This window comes from Phacochoerus africanus, chromosome 5 (genome assembly GCF_016906955.1).
Source record: "Phacochoerus africanus isolate WHEZ1 chromosome 5, ROS_Pafr_v1, whole genome shotgun sequence".
In the NCBI taxonomy this organism is placed as follows: domain Eukaryota; kingdom Metazoa; phylum Chordata; class Mammalia; order Artiodactyla; family Suidae; genus Phacochoerus; species Phacochoerus africanus.
In genome coordinates, this window is record NC_062548.1 from 23,082,965 (window position 1) to 23,101,273 (window position 18,309).

Here is an 18,309-nt window from a genome sequence, read left to right on the forward strand (position 1 = left end):
ATATTGTTTATAATGTTGTTATAAAAATAGGAATACAAAAACTGGGAGAGATGAAATCATACTCATAAGGGATTTTTCCCCCAGGGAGGGCCAGCCACTGGTTCAGGAAAAGAAAGGTGGGCCACATAAATAAGAAAAAAGTTTTGTTTTGAAATGAGGGAATTTCAGCAGTTCCCATCATGGCACAGTGGTTAACGAATCCGACTAGAAACCATGAGGTTGCGGGTTTGGTCCCTGCCCTTGCTCAGTGGGTTAACGATCCGGTGTTGCCGTGAGCTGTGTTGTAGGTTGCAGATGCGTTGCTGTGGCTCTGGCGTAGGCTGGCAGCTACAGCTCCGATTCGACCCCTGGCCTGGGAACCTCCATATGCCACGGGAGCGGCCCAAGATATAGCAAAAAGACAAAAAAAAAAAAGTGAAATGAGGGAATTTCAATTTCTAAAGGAAAGTAAACAGGACACCTGTGTCTCTACAAAAATTACAGCAAGCTTTTGGTAAAGTGCATCTACTTTACCAAATATTTTAATCCAAAGATTCTCCTTCCCCTGGGTTATGCCAAGGTGATGGAACTCATCCAGAGTTTTGGCAGTTTAGATGGAACTGTGGACAACTTATTGATGGGCCTGTGGGCTCACACAACCAGGAGGAAAGGTAGGATAACATCATCTCACAGGCATCCTCTCCCTAAGTACCATCAGTCACATATTGTTTTGCTCCCAATGAAAACCTAACTTCAGACTTTCAAGTAGTGAAGGTCTTTGTTTTGAATATATACCACCTAGCTGGGCTAATTGTGCTGCCACCAGAGTGTGCTGTGGAGCAGGTGGTGTCAGGGAGGGAGCCTGCCTCTGCCCCTCCTCCCCAGCACAGATGAACCCCCCCTTAACAAAGTCAAATGCAATTTTTCTGTTGACAAGCAATGCTATTTTCATTTGAAACATTTTTTTCAGTCAATCCCCAGACTATATTAATGTTCCTCTGCATGTCAGCGCATTGCCGAATTTACAGGACAGTTTAGCTCTTTAGAGTTTTGCCTTTAACCATTGCATTTACAACATCAGAATCCCACTGAATCTTAAACCGTATTGAGAAATACCTCTTCATGTGCTCGACCCTCTTGTGCATAACATCTCATAGATGTTATGAGATCTATAGTGATTAAATATGATAAATTAGGAAAAAATAGCTTCCAACTTAGGGGTCTACTTAGTGATCACCTTCCAACTTAGTGACCTACTCTGCCTATAAGTGTCTCACTAAGTCTTTCTCCCCTAGAAATGCCCACTTCCTTCCAGAAATTTTTTTTTTTAGAGTTGCACCTGGAGGTACCCAGGCTAGGAGGTCTAATTAGAGCTACAGCTGCCAGCCTGCACCACAGTCAGGGCAATGCCAGATCCTTAACCCACTGAGTGAGGCCAGGGATCGGACCCACAACCTCATGGTTACTAGTTAGATTCCTTTCCACTGTGCCACAATGGGAAATCCCCTTCTGGAATGTTAACATTCTCCTGTGGGGAAAAGAACAACTCTTTCCACCTGAGTGTCCATTAAAAGCAGACGAAGAAGAATACAGCCCAGAGATACACCTTCCTGAGGATCTCCCCACCACCCTGGGACCTGCACCCTTAGGTCTGGTTGGATTCAGTGGTTCCCACCTGTAATTCATGGCACTGACTCCAAGTCTTCACATGGGTTCAGGGTTGTGCTTTCCTATAAGTAAATTGAAATCTGGAAGCAGAGTCCTAAAGGGAAGAAAAGGAGCTTCCTGGGAGTTCCCTGGTGGCACAAGGGGTTAAGGATCTGACATTGTCACTGCAGAAGCTTGGGTCACTGCTGTGCCACAGGGCTGATTCCTGGTCGGGGAACTTCCACATGCTGAGGGAGAGGCCGAAAGGGAGAAAAAGGAGCCTCCTTGTGTGTCCTGTTAGATTGTTTACTCAAGTGGTTTAATATGCCTACTCCATCCAAGTCAGGGTTCGTGGCTGTCACCTGCCTGCCTCCCTCATCAAGTGCTCCCTGCACTGCTCCTGTCTGCCCAGCTGGCACCAGCCTGTGGGCTTTTGGTCTAAGGGGTTGGGAAGGGGTGAGATGGCTACTTGCCCAGGTGGGACCCAGAGCTGCCAGTGGCCTGGGTGCCTCATTCTGCACAAGCAGCTCTAAGGAGGTTGGAAGTGGTCCCAAGTGCAGGCTGGCATCTGTCAGAGATAACTAGACAGGAAGAAGCTTCTAGGGGCAGGGAATGATTCAGGAGAGCTTGGCAGGCGTAGGGGGAGGCAGGTCCTCCAGGGACAGGGGTTTGTGGGGGCAGGGGGCCCTTCTCAAGAGGATCAGTCCTGGGGTCCCAGAGGCCCCTGGGGAAGGCTGCTTAAGGCAGGTGCCTGTGAATGGAGAAGGCCTGGAATGGGGGAGGGGCAGAAGAGGGGGTGCACACATCAGAGAGACAAGGCCTTGGAGGAGCACACTGGGCTTCAAAGATGATCGAGAAGTGTTAACCTTAGAACTTTGAAGTTGGGAATAACCAAAAGGAGGCTCATGAGATGGGCACGTTCAAGGCTGGGAATGAGGGGCTTTAATCAAACCCTGATAAATTGCCCAGAGATGCAGTGGGCATGACAGACCAGGTTGGAAACTTTTTCTGTAAAGGCCCTGGCAGTGGTTTACGCTTGGTGGCCACAAGATCTCTGCCAGGATGGTGCCCTGGGAAACACATGGATGAGAGTGGCCTGTGTGGGTAAAGCCTCTAAGATCACTGAAATTCAAACCCCAGGTCACTTTTGCAGGCCACACAATGTGATTCTTCTTTCAGTTTTCCAACCCTTTTGAAATGTTAAGGCCCTTCTTAGCTCACCTTGAAACCCAGATACCTTAGGGGGTGGGGATGCCCCCTGGGACTCCTGGGGGGCCCTCTGCTCTCCCAGCTTCCCTCCTGGGCATTTTCTGCAAACACATTTATGTCTTCCCCCCTCCATCTCTAGGTGGTCCTTCCCCTCCCCTCACACATCTCAGGTTCAGCCTCTCCAGCCCACTGGCCATTCCCTCTCACATGTGGTTTTCTTGACTGCCTGTAATTTCCATGAAGCCTCATGATCAAGTTTAAAACTGGCCACATTGGTAAAGCTCATGCTACTTTTTGCAGGCAAATGGACACATTGCCTCTGTGTGTGGGCACATGTTTCACTGTCTTTTCCTCATCCAGTCTTTTTTTGTTGTTGATTTTTAGGGCCATACCCACAGCATATGGAGGTTCCAAGCTATGGGTCCAACCAAAGCTACAGCTGCCAGCCTATGCCAGGGCCACAGCAACACCAGATCTGAGCCCAGTCTGAGACCTCCACCACAGCTCACAGCAGTGCCATATCCTTAACCCACTGAGTGAGGCCATGGATTGAACCCACAACCTCATGGTTCCTAGTCAGATTCGTTCCTGCTGTGCCATGATGGGAACTCCCATAGTCTTTTTCTTGAGATTTGTTAGAAGGAAAAAGAAGATAGGTGACAGAGAGGTGAGTGGGTAGATAGGTGGGTCAATGGATGGATGGATGGAGGGAGGGAGGGGTGGATAGAAAGATGGACAGACAGGTAGACGGACAGATGGACATATAGTGATTCCTGAGTGTCTGAAGGAACACAGGTGGAAATGCCAATGTTTGCTGAGTGTTTTTGATGGCAGTTGGTGGCATCTAAGGGATGACTCCCAGAGCCTGGGGAGAGGGCCCTGCTCACATCCCCAGGCCTTATGCTCCCCTCCCCCAATAGGATGTTCAATGTCACTCTTTCTTTAGGAGAAAGAGCACGTGCCCTGAGCCTGTGGCAGGCACTGGGAATGGTCTCCTTTTGGGTCACTGCAGAGCCCCCCAAACCCAGGTGTCCACTGCTGTCACCCTGGGGAACAGAAATGGCTCTTCCCAACTCATACCCTCTCACAAACCTGGCCTAGCGCATCCTCAGAATGTGGGGCTCATTCCTGAATGTTTTTAAAAAACCTGTGAATCTGGTGGGAGAGAAATGGAGCTTCTGCTTTGTCCTCAGCAGCTGATGGTAGCAGCTGCCTTTCCCTTTTCTTAGTTCCTAGATGACCCAGCACTGAAGTTTCTGTTCTCTGTCCTTGTGTGTTTGTAGGTTAGCTGCAGAGCAGTGTTTCCAGCAATGGGTATTTTTTTCTGGGCAGGTGAGAATCAGTGACCAGAAAGAACATGTGTGAGGACCCTCTTGAGCCTGGTCCACTGAGCTTTCCACAGCTTTCCATGGCCCCCCCATCCCCCCAGCCTCCTGGGGGGGGTAGGGGGGGCATGAGCCCTGCTTCTGCCTTTGATGAAACCACTGCACAGGAAGGTTAATTCATCCAATGTCACACAGCTCCTGAGTGGAACAGCTGAGAAAGGGACCTGTGACCAGGAAAACATACTCTTCCGGTCACGACTTCACCCTGGGTCCACCAGAACCATGGGCTGAAGGCAGTCTGGCCTCACAGAGCATCAGAAGCAAGAGGAGTGTAGCAAAGAGTGATCACTAGAATGTGTCAGTGAAGCAGAAATCCCATAAGCAGAATCCCTAGTTATGTGGATTCAAATTTTTTGATCCTTCATTTGCAGGCAAATGAATGAAGTTATAACAAAGCCTGAAACTGGCAAATTATTATTACAAAAAGCCAAGTTATTTTCTGTTCTACCCTAAGCCACTCCCTTTCCTGCACTTAACACCTTTGTTCCTATACATTTATAGTCAATATGGACAAGGATAATCAATATGAGATAAATCAAAGAAACATTAAATTTCATTCACCATATGAATTGTTATTTGTATGAATAACAAGGAATGACTAAAATAATGTAGACAGATGTGCAGCAACTCATACAGAATTGTAAAAAGGTTTTGGAACTCCCCCAGCATTCTACTTAATTTTTTCTTTTTGGTGTGCTGTGATTTTAATGAAATATCTTTTTCAGAGAGTACCTCCAATCTTTAAAACCTTCTCTCCTCGCCTCTGCTGAAGAAAACCAAGATAAGATTCCTAAACCATCCAACTTATAAAACCCACATCCCCATTGGGAAAATCTACCCACTAAGGCCACATAGCCTAGAATTTAAAATAGAAACATGGTTAGATAAATAAGTGAAACAGAGGAAATGCAGTCTTCCCCTATGTGGTTCAACTACGTACCGAGTTAACTTTGCAATGTCATCGGAACTAGTAAGTTTAGGGTTGATGCCACTGCAAGTGGGTTAAAATATGTAAGAGCAGAAATAAACTACCTTTCTCTGTGAACTACATGGTGTCTATTTGTTTCCAGGATTCTATGTTGTGGGTGTATATGGTGGCTGCTATGAGTGAGGCCAGTAACAGAGTTACAAAGTCAGGACCCAGGCTGCACTTGGGGGCTGTGCCTGCTGCAGGGAGGCAGTGGGAGGAGCATAAGTTCAGTGTCCCTGTCTCCATATTACCATCATTGGTGACTTTAAAAGATGCCACACTCAGGGAGGAACTCCAGGGCTTCAGGTCTGACTGGCCTGGGGTGCAGCCCTGGGCATCAGAATTTAAAAATCTCCCCCAATGACTGCAATGCACATGAAGGGCACACAGAACCCCCTAAAAGCAGAGAACCCCTGGTCTGGTCTGTGTCCGTCGTCTGTCAAGGGGATCAGGAAAGAGGAGGAACTGTCTTAGTGACCAGCTCACAGCAGCCTGTCCCCATGCCCTGCAAGCTACCAGCACACCTGGTCCTGGGGACACAGAGTGAAGGGGTCTCCCTCCTTCCTGCAGGTCCAGCTCCTGCACCTGTGTGACCCCAACCCTGGGCTGCTTTCCTAGGGAGCCAAAGGAACCACATGCTGGACCAGTCTTTGGGGGATGTACATATACACAATCACAATGATAATGGCAAGCATGACTCTGGGGCATGAGTATGTGCACCTCCTACCATCAAATCCTTTGGGGGATATTTCCCTGGTTTGCACCTTGGGGCTATGGCCTGACTGCTGTACATATGGCTATGGAAACTGCTGTACTCAAATGAAGTCTTGGAATATTTCTCCAGCTCTTTGGCCAGATTGGAGTGAGGCATGGTTATGGGGGCGTTGTTTCTGTAGCCATAGTGAGGGATCTTGAGCTGCTTTACAAAGCACATGGGCCTGGAAGCAGTCAAGAATTAATGGGTAGCTTGCTTTCTCACAGCTGCATATGAGAGAGAGGTGGCTCAGGTTAAAATTAGATCATCTTTTTCTTAGCTGCGTTAAGGAATCAGAACCTTGGACTAAAATTACAATTGTCCCTTCCTGAGAACAGACCATGTGTGTTGTAATTACATAGCCCTGAATCATCTATGTGCCTAGATGTAGTGGGCTAATAAGAGAACAACATAGGAGGGAATGAAAGAGATGCTCTCTCTTAAGGTCATGGGCAGAGGTGAAGGCAGACGGCGACTGGGATGGACATCAGGCCTGTGGCCTCACTCACAGCTCGGGTGTCTGTGCCTAAGCCGAGCCCTTGGGGATGCAGAGATGAGCTCCAGGCCTGGGACAGCCCTGAAGTCCTCAGTTAGAGGGGGCCAGCCCACACTGCCTCCTCACCCCCAGAGGGAGTCTCATCAGGAGAACGCATAGGCATGACTCTCACAGAGCCTCCTGTTTTGCCCCTATCTGATGTAGTTTTGCTGCATCTGATGAAGAAAGGGGTCCCTGTATTAGAACTGAGGCCTCTGCCTGAAGCAGGGGATGTTTGCCATTTTGGATGCATCTTGTCCCAGTGGAAGGCAAGCTGGGCACCGACCCCAAGAAAGGGGGTGGCCACCCTGTGGCCTTTCAGAGGGATATGGGCATGAGGGTCTTCCCAGCTCTCGGGGATCCATCTCAGGTGGGGAGGGACACCAACAGGAGCCCCAAGCCTCAACCCCTCTCCCTGTGCTCCAACTTTCCTTTGTTAATAATGGTTCCTTCTCAAATGCACATAGCCCAGGGCTTCTGGGGGAGGCCAGCTTGCTCCTCACAACTAAGAGAGGCCTGAGAGAGGGACTCATCTATCTGGTGTCAGCTCTCCCACAAGGTGCATTCCAGGCACTGTGGGCACATTAGGTGGGTGATACCCACACATAGAAACATCTAGAACACACACCAGAATGTAGTGAGGATGTATCTCTAAAAGGTAGGATAATAGATGGTTTTTATTTTCTTATTTTTGTCTAGTTCAATATTTCCATTTTCTGTAAAGATTTTAACTTCTTTATTGAGAGAAAAAAAGGGCGTTTCATGACTGTGGTAAAATCCTTTTGGAAAGGGGTGAAATAATACATGACAAAACCAAAGAGTAATTTTTGTTGTTTTCCAACAATGTTTTTCCAAATGATTTATCCCAAAGAAATAACTCAACTGAAGCTAAATCGTGTGTGTGTGTGTGTGTGTGTGTGTGTGTGTGTGTGTGTGTGTGTGTGCGCGCGCACCACAGTTACTGCTCTCCCTTTGATAGTAAATTTGGAACCAGCCTACCTACCTCAGGGCTAGAAGCCGGTTCCAGCACTGCTGATCCCTGCCCCACAGGATACATGTAGATATAAGATGACAATTATGTTTCATACAGAAAAGCAGAACTGTGCTTTTGGTGTGACACCCACTAAAAAGGCAGAAGTTATGGGGGTTGTCATGGTTTTGCATGGATGAGGGTTTGCAGGGAACTTCAAAAATGCACACTGATGTAAGAGTGATGCAGGTGAGGATTCCTACACAGTACAGATGCTTAATCCCCGTAAACATGGTCTCAAAACCATGTGATTCTGCAGAGGTCATGGAGGAGCTGATGCTGTAAACCCCTAAACCTGGACTTTGTTGGGGTCCCCAGGTTGGTCCTCCAACTGTCCAGTGGGAGTATCACTTGGGGCTTCCAGGTTAAACTGTAAAATCCTAGGCACTAGTCCCCTTGTAGGATGTGGTCCTAGTTCTTGCTTCCTTACCTCCACTCTTGGTTCATCACCCTGACCCTTGACCTGGGCTCCCTCCCATTCTCCTCCCATCCTGCCAGCCTATCTCTGGGATGGTCCTTCAATCTGTTCCATTCTTTCCATCCCCCCTGCACTGCCTTCCTCCTGCCCTGCCCTCCTGCTGGACTTCCTGGCAGCTTTTAGAAATGCTGTGGATTCTCTCTCACGCAGGACCAGCTCATGTACTGTTCCACCCACCCCGGCCCTGTGCTGGCAGCAGGGGCTGGGCCTTAGTCATGCAGTGGCCACACTGTCCTGTGCTCAGTGCCCCTTCCTCAGCTGGGTTGGGCATGCTCGAGGGACCAGCGCTGAGTCTCACCAATGGTGAGTCCTTTGTGTTTCTAACAGAGTGTTGCAAACTGGGATGCTGTCTACTTTATGGAGTTCAACTGGACAGAAACAAGGACTGGGGGAGCTGGTTCAGGAGAAGCTAAAATGTAGAATGTGGAGAACAAGAGACTTTTCTTCTCTGGAGCCTTGTACTGTTTTACATGTTATGGTGTCACTAACAAATCACACAGGAGCAAATCTTTGCAAGTGATTTCTATGGATGCCCTAGAAGGGATTTGTAAGGCTGGTGTCAGAGCTGAGCTCCTTATTCCCAAGGCAAAGGTGAGGCCATGTGTGACCTGACTGGTGTCTGTGTCAGCAGGTTCAGGGTGCAGCTTGGCAGGACACAGGCCACGTTCTACGGCATTCAGACTTTTCTTGTGAAAATATGGGGAACTGCTCAACCATGAAAAGGAACTGATGTTCTACTTTGATGCCTCAAAGAAAAACTGCAGAAAGAAGCCCTTCTTAAAACATTAGTGCTTGGTCCTAATGCTTTGTTTGCAAATGAGGGCAACAAAGGCCTGAGAACAGGTCACCTGCCCAAGACCTACAGATTGTTAGGACTGAGCATCAGACTCAGGTCTCCACGGATATAGGCAGGCTCAGGGTTGGGACAGAGGTAGTCTTGGTCTTTGCTCTGCTCTTGGCTCAGTTCACAAAGCACTGAGTGTCTTCAGGGTATCAGGCACGGTGCCAAATCCCAGGAAGAAGAGTTGACTGACCTTCAAGCTCCCCACTAGGAAATAGGGTCAATACTACCCTTCAGGGTTTATTGGGATCAGTGAGACAGTGTTGGCTGGGTGCAAGCTGGGGGCCCAAGGTGGTGGCGGGCACTTGGGGAAGGAAGCTGCATGGGGCAAACATGGGGCCTCCAGCTCATTTAACACATGGGCACAGCCTTGTTCTCCAGTCCCCTTGTTGTAACAGCTCTGCACCTCGGCTCACAGGATGGTACCAAGAAACACAGACTTATTATTTCCAGGAGACACTTGAAAACCTGGAGCCACAGTAGCTCCTGCAAATACTTCACCTGAAAACATTCTGCTACCCTTGTTTTCTAAACTCAACTATGCTTTCAAACTTTTCTCTGTTCTTCACAACTGGGCCACTGTGATGGGATGGCCTCAGTCCTCAGAAGATCCTATCAACAACCAGCTGGTCATTGTCATATCTCAAGCCAGGCTATGATGTCTTCCCTGCAGGTAACTGTCTCAGAGTGAAAAAAAAAAATCCCTGATACCTTAGACTCAAAATCAGGATCTTAATGTACACGGTCGTGTCCAAAAATGTGCCTTTTTTCCCCTAAACAATCAATTCTAATGGTATCTAAATAGTTGGTGTATTTTTATGTGCTGAGAGAAAGATAACCAAAAAAAAAAGTGTCCATCAATTCAGTTCTAAAAATAATTTAGTTGTTTTCACTGATTTATTGAAGATTCTATCTATGGAAAGTGGGAGTGTGAGGTCTTAAAAATCCTTAAACATCCTTACTTAAGATTATATCTTTTAGAAATATCAGGGCAACTATGCCAGGAAATAGATTTTATAAGTAGAATGCAATAAAACATGAATACTGGGAGTTCCAATCATGGCTCAGCAGTTAATGAACCCAACTAGTATCCATGAGGATGTGGGTTCAATCCCTGGCCTTGCTCAGTGGGTTAAGGACCTGGCATTGCTGTGAGCTGTGGTGTAGGTTGCAGATGTAGCTCAGATCTGGCATTGCTGTGGCTGTGTCCTAGACCAGTGGCTACAGCTCTAATTGGACCCCTAGCCTGGGAATCTCCAAATGCTGTGCGTGCATCCCTGAAAAGACAAAAAGACAAAACAAACAAACAAACAAACAAACCATGAATACTTGTTCACATAAGAGAGATTCAGATAATGGGGCAAAAGAAACCTCCAGGCCTTTTTCTTAGGAATTCACAGCTGTTTGGAGCTGGCTAAATGTCTCTGAGATTGTCTAGGTTCAGCTCTATGATTTGGGAAGAGAAAAGGAGAAAGGTGACCTATCTTGGGTGACAGAGCAAGTGAGAGAGGAATTAAGGCCCAGTGCCCAGGCCCACCTGTGAACAGTGGTGGGTAGAGGCAGGCAAACTGCCGGAAGCAGCACTGGATGGGGAGGCCAGGGCAGCACTGAAGGCTGGAGGGGGCCTGGGGCGTGGTCCTGGCTGTGCTGCCCTGCTGACCAAGAGGGGCTGCCTCTGTTAGGTGGCACTGCATCAGAGATGGAGATGACAGAAAGGAGGATGGCAGAAATGAATCACAGGTGTGTGCTCCAGGGCATGGTGAGACATGGACTTACTTTCTGGAGGGACCCTATCTTTGTGCAGGCATCCAGACAAACTGCCCTAATGTGGAGAAAACCCAGTTATGTGGCCAGATCCATTGCACCCTGGGGTGGGGCACTTGCTCTCTTTCTTTTCTGCTCTTAAGGGATCTAAAAGCAACAACAGGCATCAGAGAAAGAATTTTTTTTTTTCTTACCAACCAAAGACAAATGTGAGTATTTAACAACCTGAAGAGACCTCGAGACATAAAGAAACAAAGCAGTGTTTGGGACAGACTGTGACATCAGTGGATTGTTCTTTGGTTTGGGGTGATTTTTTTGACCTTTAAACAGTATAATCACAAATTAGAAAATATTTGACTTTCCATACTGAAGGAAACAAATAGGCTCTCGCTACCTGACTTCTTGGTTGATTGTTTTCCCGTGTGTTACATGATAAGCTGTGTTGCTCAAAGAAATCAACATCAATAATGATGAGACAGTGACCTTCTCAGGGAACAAAACATCTCTGTGATCCTTCAGCAAGTGCTTCCTGACATCGAACCAGGAAACTTAGTGCCATTTGAACACACTTGAGCAGAGTTTTTAATCAAGCACTCAGATTGCATATGATGAAAGCTATAAAATTTGACCGGTATTGAAATTTCTCCTCTTGCAACATGGCTCCTGCTCCTGAACACACCAATTCAGCATTTTTCTCAAGACAAGCAGAACACTCAGAAGGCACTGCAAGCAGATGCCCAGAATGGTGGAAATCCCACTCAGAGACATGGTGGGCAATCAAAAATGTTTCCAAAGCTGCTGGAGCAGAAGTTGGTTCTGATCTCCAAGTCTGTCCTTGGAACCCAAGGAAGCTCTCCCAGCTGTGCTGCATGCGTGAGGCTAAGAGGTGACACATCTAGGCAGCCTGGGGCTCTGTGGTACCATCAAGAGAAGCAGAGTTTGGTCAGAACTCTGATGCCAGATGCCAGGAATGCAATGACATTGCTGACAAAATTATTTCTGTAGTCCGAATTGACTACAGTTCACAAATGTGCAGATAACTCCAGAAAATATTTCTAAGAGCAAGCCCAGGCCAGATAGCCATGTGACTGTGTGAAATACCAATTTGGGGCCAGTTTTAAAAACCCAGTGCACAGAAGGTCACTAGATGGGGGTTAGTATGAATTTGGTCCAGGCGATGAGACAGTTAAAACTTCTTTAGGGGTTTAATATTTTTACATCGATATCTCATTCACCAGGCCAATCATGATCACTAGAAAAGAAATGTTTCACTTTCAGCTAAGGATTCATTTTCTATCAAGAAAAAAGATTGGTTTAAAGTTTTTTGGAACTTTTATGGGCTTTCTTCTTAAGTCATTCATGTGAACTTAAAATAGAAAAAGGACTCACAGGAAGAGATGAAGACTTTTATGTTTATATAAAAATCCCTCCTTTTATTTTTTAGCTCACATTTTATTCTCTGAAATGTGTATTTAAGGTCCTAGAAAACCTTCAACTAGTGCTATTGCTGAGGGGCAGGTCCTAGATATGAGTCAGCTTCTTCCTGCAGTTATTTATAGATAATAAGCTCTGATGACAAAGCCAAGCCTATGTTGTTTTGACTTCAATTTCTTTTTTTTTTTGTCTTTTGTCTTTTTTGTTGTTGTTGTTGTTGCTATCTCTTGGGCCACTCCCGTGGCATATGGAGGTTCCCAGGCTAGGGGTTGAATCGGAGCTGTAGCCACTGGCCTACGCCAGAGCCACAGCAATGCAGGATCCGAGCCGCGTCTGCAACCTTCACCACAGCTCACGGCAATGCCGGATCGTTAACCCACTGAACAAGGGCAGGGACCGAACCCACCACCTCATGGTTCCTAGTCGGATTCGTTAACCACTGCGCCACAACGGGAACTCTTGACTTCAATTTCTAAATATATTACTGCAGCTCCTCTTATATGTGCTATCCCAAAGCACAGTGTTTTATTGACTTTTGGGTAATTTCATAATAACATTGGTACAATTTAATGAATATAAATATAAAACAGTATGTGCATAGTAACAGTTTCAAAGGAAAATATTAAGACCATAAATTAGAGATATAATCTAAAATCATCAACTAGATATAAAGGACTTTACAGGGTAAAAAGCAAGTTATAACTATTAGAAATCAATAAGTGACTCTTTTTCATGAGTGTATTTACAATTTCCTAACAAATTACACTACTTCATGATTTTGAAAGTGTGAAGTTGAGTGCAGATCTGTGTGAACACCGTGTGGCTCCAGCTACTTCAGTTCTCGGGATACCAAGGGCGTTCTCTCCTCTCAATGTGCAGGTCCTGGGGGAGGATGTGTCTTTTTTTTTTTTTTTGTCTTTTTTGTCTTTTGTCTGTTGTTGTTGTTGTTGTTGTTGTTGCTATTTCTTGGGCCGCTCCCGCGGCACATGGAGGTTCCCAGGCTAGGGGTCGAATCGGAGCTGTAGCCACCGGCCTACGCCAGAGCCACAGCAACTCGGGATCCGAGCCGCGGTCTGCAACCTACACCACAGCTCACGCAACGCCGGATCGTTAACCCACTGAGCAAGGGCAGGGACCGAACCCGCAACCTCATGGTTCCTAGTCGGATTCATTAACCACTGCGCCACGACGGGAACTCCAGGATGTGTCTTTTGCCTTATCAATACCCCCTTTTACTGTCGCCCTTCTTGCAATTCCAAATCATCTTGGGACTTAAGCAAATATTTAAGCAAACACAAAACAACCAAACAAGCAAACAGGCCAACAGTTCAACTGAAAACCTTGCAACAATCTAGAAAAAGCTGTGTACTGGCTTTAGCCTGTTCCCCTTCCCCCATTCCAAGCAGATGCTTGCAGAGAAGGAAGAGAGAGGGAGTTCCCTGATAAACTTCTGTTTTAGCCCAAGATTTTGAAAAGGGTATGCATTTGTAGTTTAAGCTGTTTTGAGAAGGTTGGGTATGAGTGAGAACTGATAAGACAGTCCTCTCCACTTTGAATAAAATCAGAGAAGCTGATCCTAGGAGCTATACAGGGTGTGCTGGCAGAGAACACAGCTTTGTCGTAATAAGGAGGGGAGGGGTCACTCTGCCCCACTTTGCTGTCCTTGCTGGGCTGTTCTTACTTGGTTCTGAATAGAACTACACACACCTTCAAAAGGAATTTGGGAGCCATGTGGAGCCCACAGATAAGAAATGGGGCAGAGCTGTGGTCAGAGGAGGAAGATCTGGAGGAGATGGGAGAGGCCAATAGCAGTGACCATAGTGCAAAGTTCAAATCCCCAGCCCCTCCCCCACTGCAGGGAAAGCACAGCCTCAGCTTTTGGGTTTTACTGCTTGTCTCCACTCTGTCCTCATTAATTTTGGGGAAACAGTGATCTGAGTTCCATTTCATGCCATAAACAAAATAAAACAACAATAACAAAACAAAAGGAGTCAACAGCTACAGGGATGGGACGAAGCACACTGAGGTGGGATCCAAGGGGACAGCATGTGTCCAAACACATTGATGGGTTTCTCAGTGCCCAGACTCCATCCCTAAACACACTCTGCAGAATTACAGAGAGGTGCCTACTGTGTTTGTCCCCCTCAGCCTTCCAGGGAAAGGACTCTGCTTCTTCCTAAGGGTGCTCCCTTCCTCTCAAGTACCCACCCACCTGAAGGCTTCTATGCAACTGCATCTCAGCTGTAAACATACATTCTGGATCTCCTGGTCTGTGCAACCCCCTGTGCTCCACTGAGCTCCACTCAGTTGCATTTAAGAAATGACCCTTTCTCATATCCTGCACCTGACAGGGTCTGGCCGGCACTTGCCTTCCTGAAACCACAGTCAGCACCCAAACACCTGCCACAATGGGAACCCACACAGCCTCTGCCTAAGGTTCATCTCCATGTGGGGTTTGGATCAAGCAATGCTCAACCTTCCTCTGGAGGCATGTGCACACACTGAGAGGAGAATACACCCCTGAGTCAGGGCAAAACAGGACATTCTGATCTTGGGTGTTTTTGTAACAGTGGATTTTCAGACCTGAACCTCATTATGTTGAAACTCAATATTCATAAGAAATAGAACAATATGCAAAACAGAAGATCTTTTCTGGTAATAATATGGAAGACTACAAGAAATCACCAATTCCCTTCTTGAAATTGTTCCTCACTTTGTTCTGAGCGGGTCTTGGGATGGAAACATCCACAGGGCCAAGGTCCTACCCAAGGTAAAACTGGAGCCCACCGTGTATGGAAAGAGGACACAGCTGTTACTGGCTACATGAAGTCAGTTGTTCAGGTTGGAAATACCACCCACACATATTAGACACAGTGACTATACTGATGTGGTTAAGTGTACAGATTTGCACAAATACAGGCCCATGTACTTCACAAATGAAAACCTGGTTGCAACTATTGTAGTGGATAGTTTTGAGGGCCTTGCAATAAAGCAAGTGCCATAACTGTTCCCAATGCAACTTAGCAGTGAGAGGGTCCAGATACTGAAGGAAGCGCTATTGATCTCGGCCTGGGACACTCCATGCCCTGCATAGCAAATGGCTCCCATTGGATAATCAATGTGAAGTCACTGCCCTGGTTTGACATTATTAGTCATCCTGTTACTGTTCAATTTCTATTGGGGATGTTTTCTCTGGGGGAGGTTACATCCATAACTGTCACTTGATGATAATTTTATAAATCACAGTGCCACCTACTGAATGAAATTTGTGAAATAAATGCTTCATCCCCATTGACCAATTGTCACGGACCCTGCCACTGCACACGGCTTGTGGTTCACCTGCAGAAAGACAGGCTCAAGCTCATATTCTCCATTCTGTGCTGGGCTCTGCCCTCACCGTTTTTCCCAGGCATGAGCTCCCCATTGGCACATCTTAGGATTCATTTGCTCTAACACTAGGGCACTGAGTTGCTTTGCACGTTTCTCAGACTTTCATCTGCTCTTCAGAAACTGACCATGAAATGGCCTTCTGGAATCAGCTCTAAGACATGCACTGCTGGGGTCAGCTAGATGCAGACTTGACCTGCAACCTATTGGCCTTCCCTCTAGCTGGTGCTCTCAGGAGGCAACTTGCGGTAGGTAGAAATATTGCCTTTACCATGGTGTGGCTTTTTGACATGGCTGTCCCTGGACTTAGCCTTCCTCTCCTCCCTGCCTTGGCAACTGGTCCTGTAAGACCTCAGACTGTTTGCCTTCTGGCCTCCAGGGCCATCTTCTCCCTCATGGCCTTTGCCATCTCTGTCTCCAGGGCAGTGGTCTGCTCCAGGAAAGTCAGGCTGCCCTTGGTCATGTTGAATACCTCCTCTGACCTGTCCAAGGTCACAGAGGTGGCATCCTTGTCCTGTTCCTGGCACCCGTCCTCCTTGGCACAGCTGGAGAATGTTCTGGACCTGGGACTCAGCTGGTCCTCCAGCCACATCAGGTTCATCATGTCAGAATAGTTATGGTCAGTGTCCTGCCCTTAAAGTCATCTTCTGGGAGGCTGTGTGGGCTGAGGCCAGCACTGGGCTATGGGCATGCTCCTGCAGGCTGCCCTCACTCAGCTTGCAGACCAGGTTGTGCAGACTCTCCAGGCTGCTCAGACACACCTCCTCATCACTCTCCTCCACCAGCTTCTCAGCCAACTGGTTGTTGGCCTTGCCCAGCATCACATAGTTCAGGCTCTGGCATTGCCCATGCTGTCCCCCAACACCACACCATGACCCTGCTCCAGGAGCTTCAGTGAGTCTACCATCTCCCTGACCACATCACTGTCCAGGTCCAGGCTCAGCTCAGTCTTGCTGCCCAGAGACTCATTCTTGACTCTGACATCCTCCGGGCTGTGAGAGGTGCTACTGTTCATGTCCAGTTTGGTGCAGGCACAGAAGGTGGTGCCCTCAGTGATCTTGCCCAGGTTCAACAGGGACTTGGCCAACAGCTCATCATAGTTGTCATACTCATTGTTTTTGTTGTCATCCTTCTCTGCATCTTGCATCAGGTGCAGATTGTGGCAGTTCAGCTGACGGCCTTCTGCAAGGAGAGGTGGTTCAAACTTGTGGTGGCCCCACATGCACACAGGCACGCTCCCCACATCCTGCCTGTGGGTTGGCACTGGGCTATCCCACAGCAGGTCTGCCCACAGAGCCCACTCAGGGCCAAAGCTGAGCACAGCGGTCCACCTAGAGCTCCCGCCCCATGCCATGAGTGCCCTTGGTCAGCAGTGCAGGAGACCAAGGTATGTGGGAAATATACTTGTAAAGTGTTACCTTCTCCTTACTGCTAGAATTTAAGAATTACCTTTTTAATATTGGCTCTATTGATTTACAGTCCAAGCAGATGCTAGATTCATCGCATGACTAGGCCTTCTAAAAGTTCATGAACTTTACTTGTCACCCACCCACTGCTAAGAGGAGGTTCCAAGCACTGTTTTTAAAACAAACAAAAAAAAATTTAATTTATTTTTTGGCCACACCTATTGCATGTGGAAGTTCCCAGGCCAAGGATTGAACCTGCACCACAGCTATAAACCAGAGCCACAGCAGTGACAATGCTGGATCCTTAACCCACTGAGCCACCAAGGAACTCCCCCAGCACTGTTCTTAAACTGTTTCACAGAGAAGCTCAGGCAGACAGGAGAGGAAGGCCCTCCTGGGGTGCAGCCCAGGGCTCACCTTCAGGAGACGTTCAGGGGATGTTTACACCTGTGTAGAATTTAGAGATGGAACCATCCCCTCCCAGTTGGGGAACAGGAGCCCATGAAGCACAGGTGGTGCCCAGGCTCAGTCACGGGCCCTGGGCAATGTCTCCATGCCAAACACAAACCTAGTTTTCACTACAATTCTGGGTGTTTTTGGATTACTACCTGAGTCCTGTGAAACATTGTAGGTATGAATTTTATCTGATCTGAATTGGATTTTTATAGAAAATTTATGCTGAAGATCTACAACTAGATAGCCAAAAAAATTCCTTAAAAAAACAGTCAGGAGTTCCCGTCGTGGCGCAGTGGTTAACGAATCCGACTAGGAACCATGAGGTTGCGCGTTCGGTCCCTGCCCTTGCTCAGTGGGTTGATGATCCGGCGTTGCCGTGAGCTGTGGTGTAGGTTGCAGACGCGGCTCGGATCCCGCGTTGCTGTGGCTCTGGCGTAGGCCGGTGGCTACAGCTCCGATTCGACCCCTAGCCTGGGAACCTCCATATGCCGTGGGAGCGGCCCAAGAAATAGCAAAAAGACAAAAAAAAACCAAACCAAAACAAACAAACAAAAAAAAACGGTCAGGCAGGGCATTTTTTTATCTGTAGCTTTATGACTAGAATTTGATGTGGTTAGAACTCTGTGGATTACAACTTTATAAATACAAGCACTAGCTAGATTTAATAGTTTGTCTCTAAAAACTGTCTGAGACACACCTTCTAATTCTTTCAATGTCTAGACCTGGTTGTGTCACCATTGTTCTTTCCACCCATTAAGATAGGCTGTGGGCAAGCACATAGACAACCAATTAAAAAATTGTAAAAGAAACAGAGAGAAGAGACACTTCTTCAGAGCAGAAATTGCTGTGGGTTTACCAGGTCATAGGTGTGGTCTAAGAGTCCCTCCAACCCCCCACCCCAGGTTTCTTATGACACTACTAGGTGTTTTATTTGATTATAAAAATACAAAATTCAGTTTTGATTTGCAAATATAGAAATGTGACAATGTATTAGATTCTAGTGAAAAGATGATGGTGTTTTAACAGGTACTGCA

General features: G+C 47.1%; 1 pseudogene; it reads right to left on the reverse strand.

Annotated features, from left to right (window-relative positions):
* LOC125128396 (myelin transcription factor 1-like protein) overlaps positions 1-16,767 on the reverse strand; it is a 32,122-nt pseudogene extending 15,355 nt beyond the window's left edge.
* Between the last annotated feature and the right edge of the window lie 1,542 nt (positions 16,768-18,309).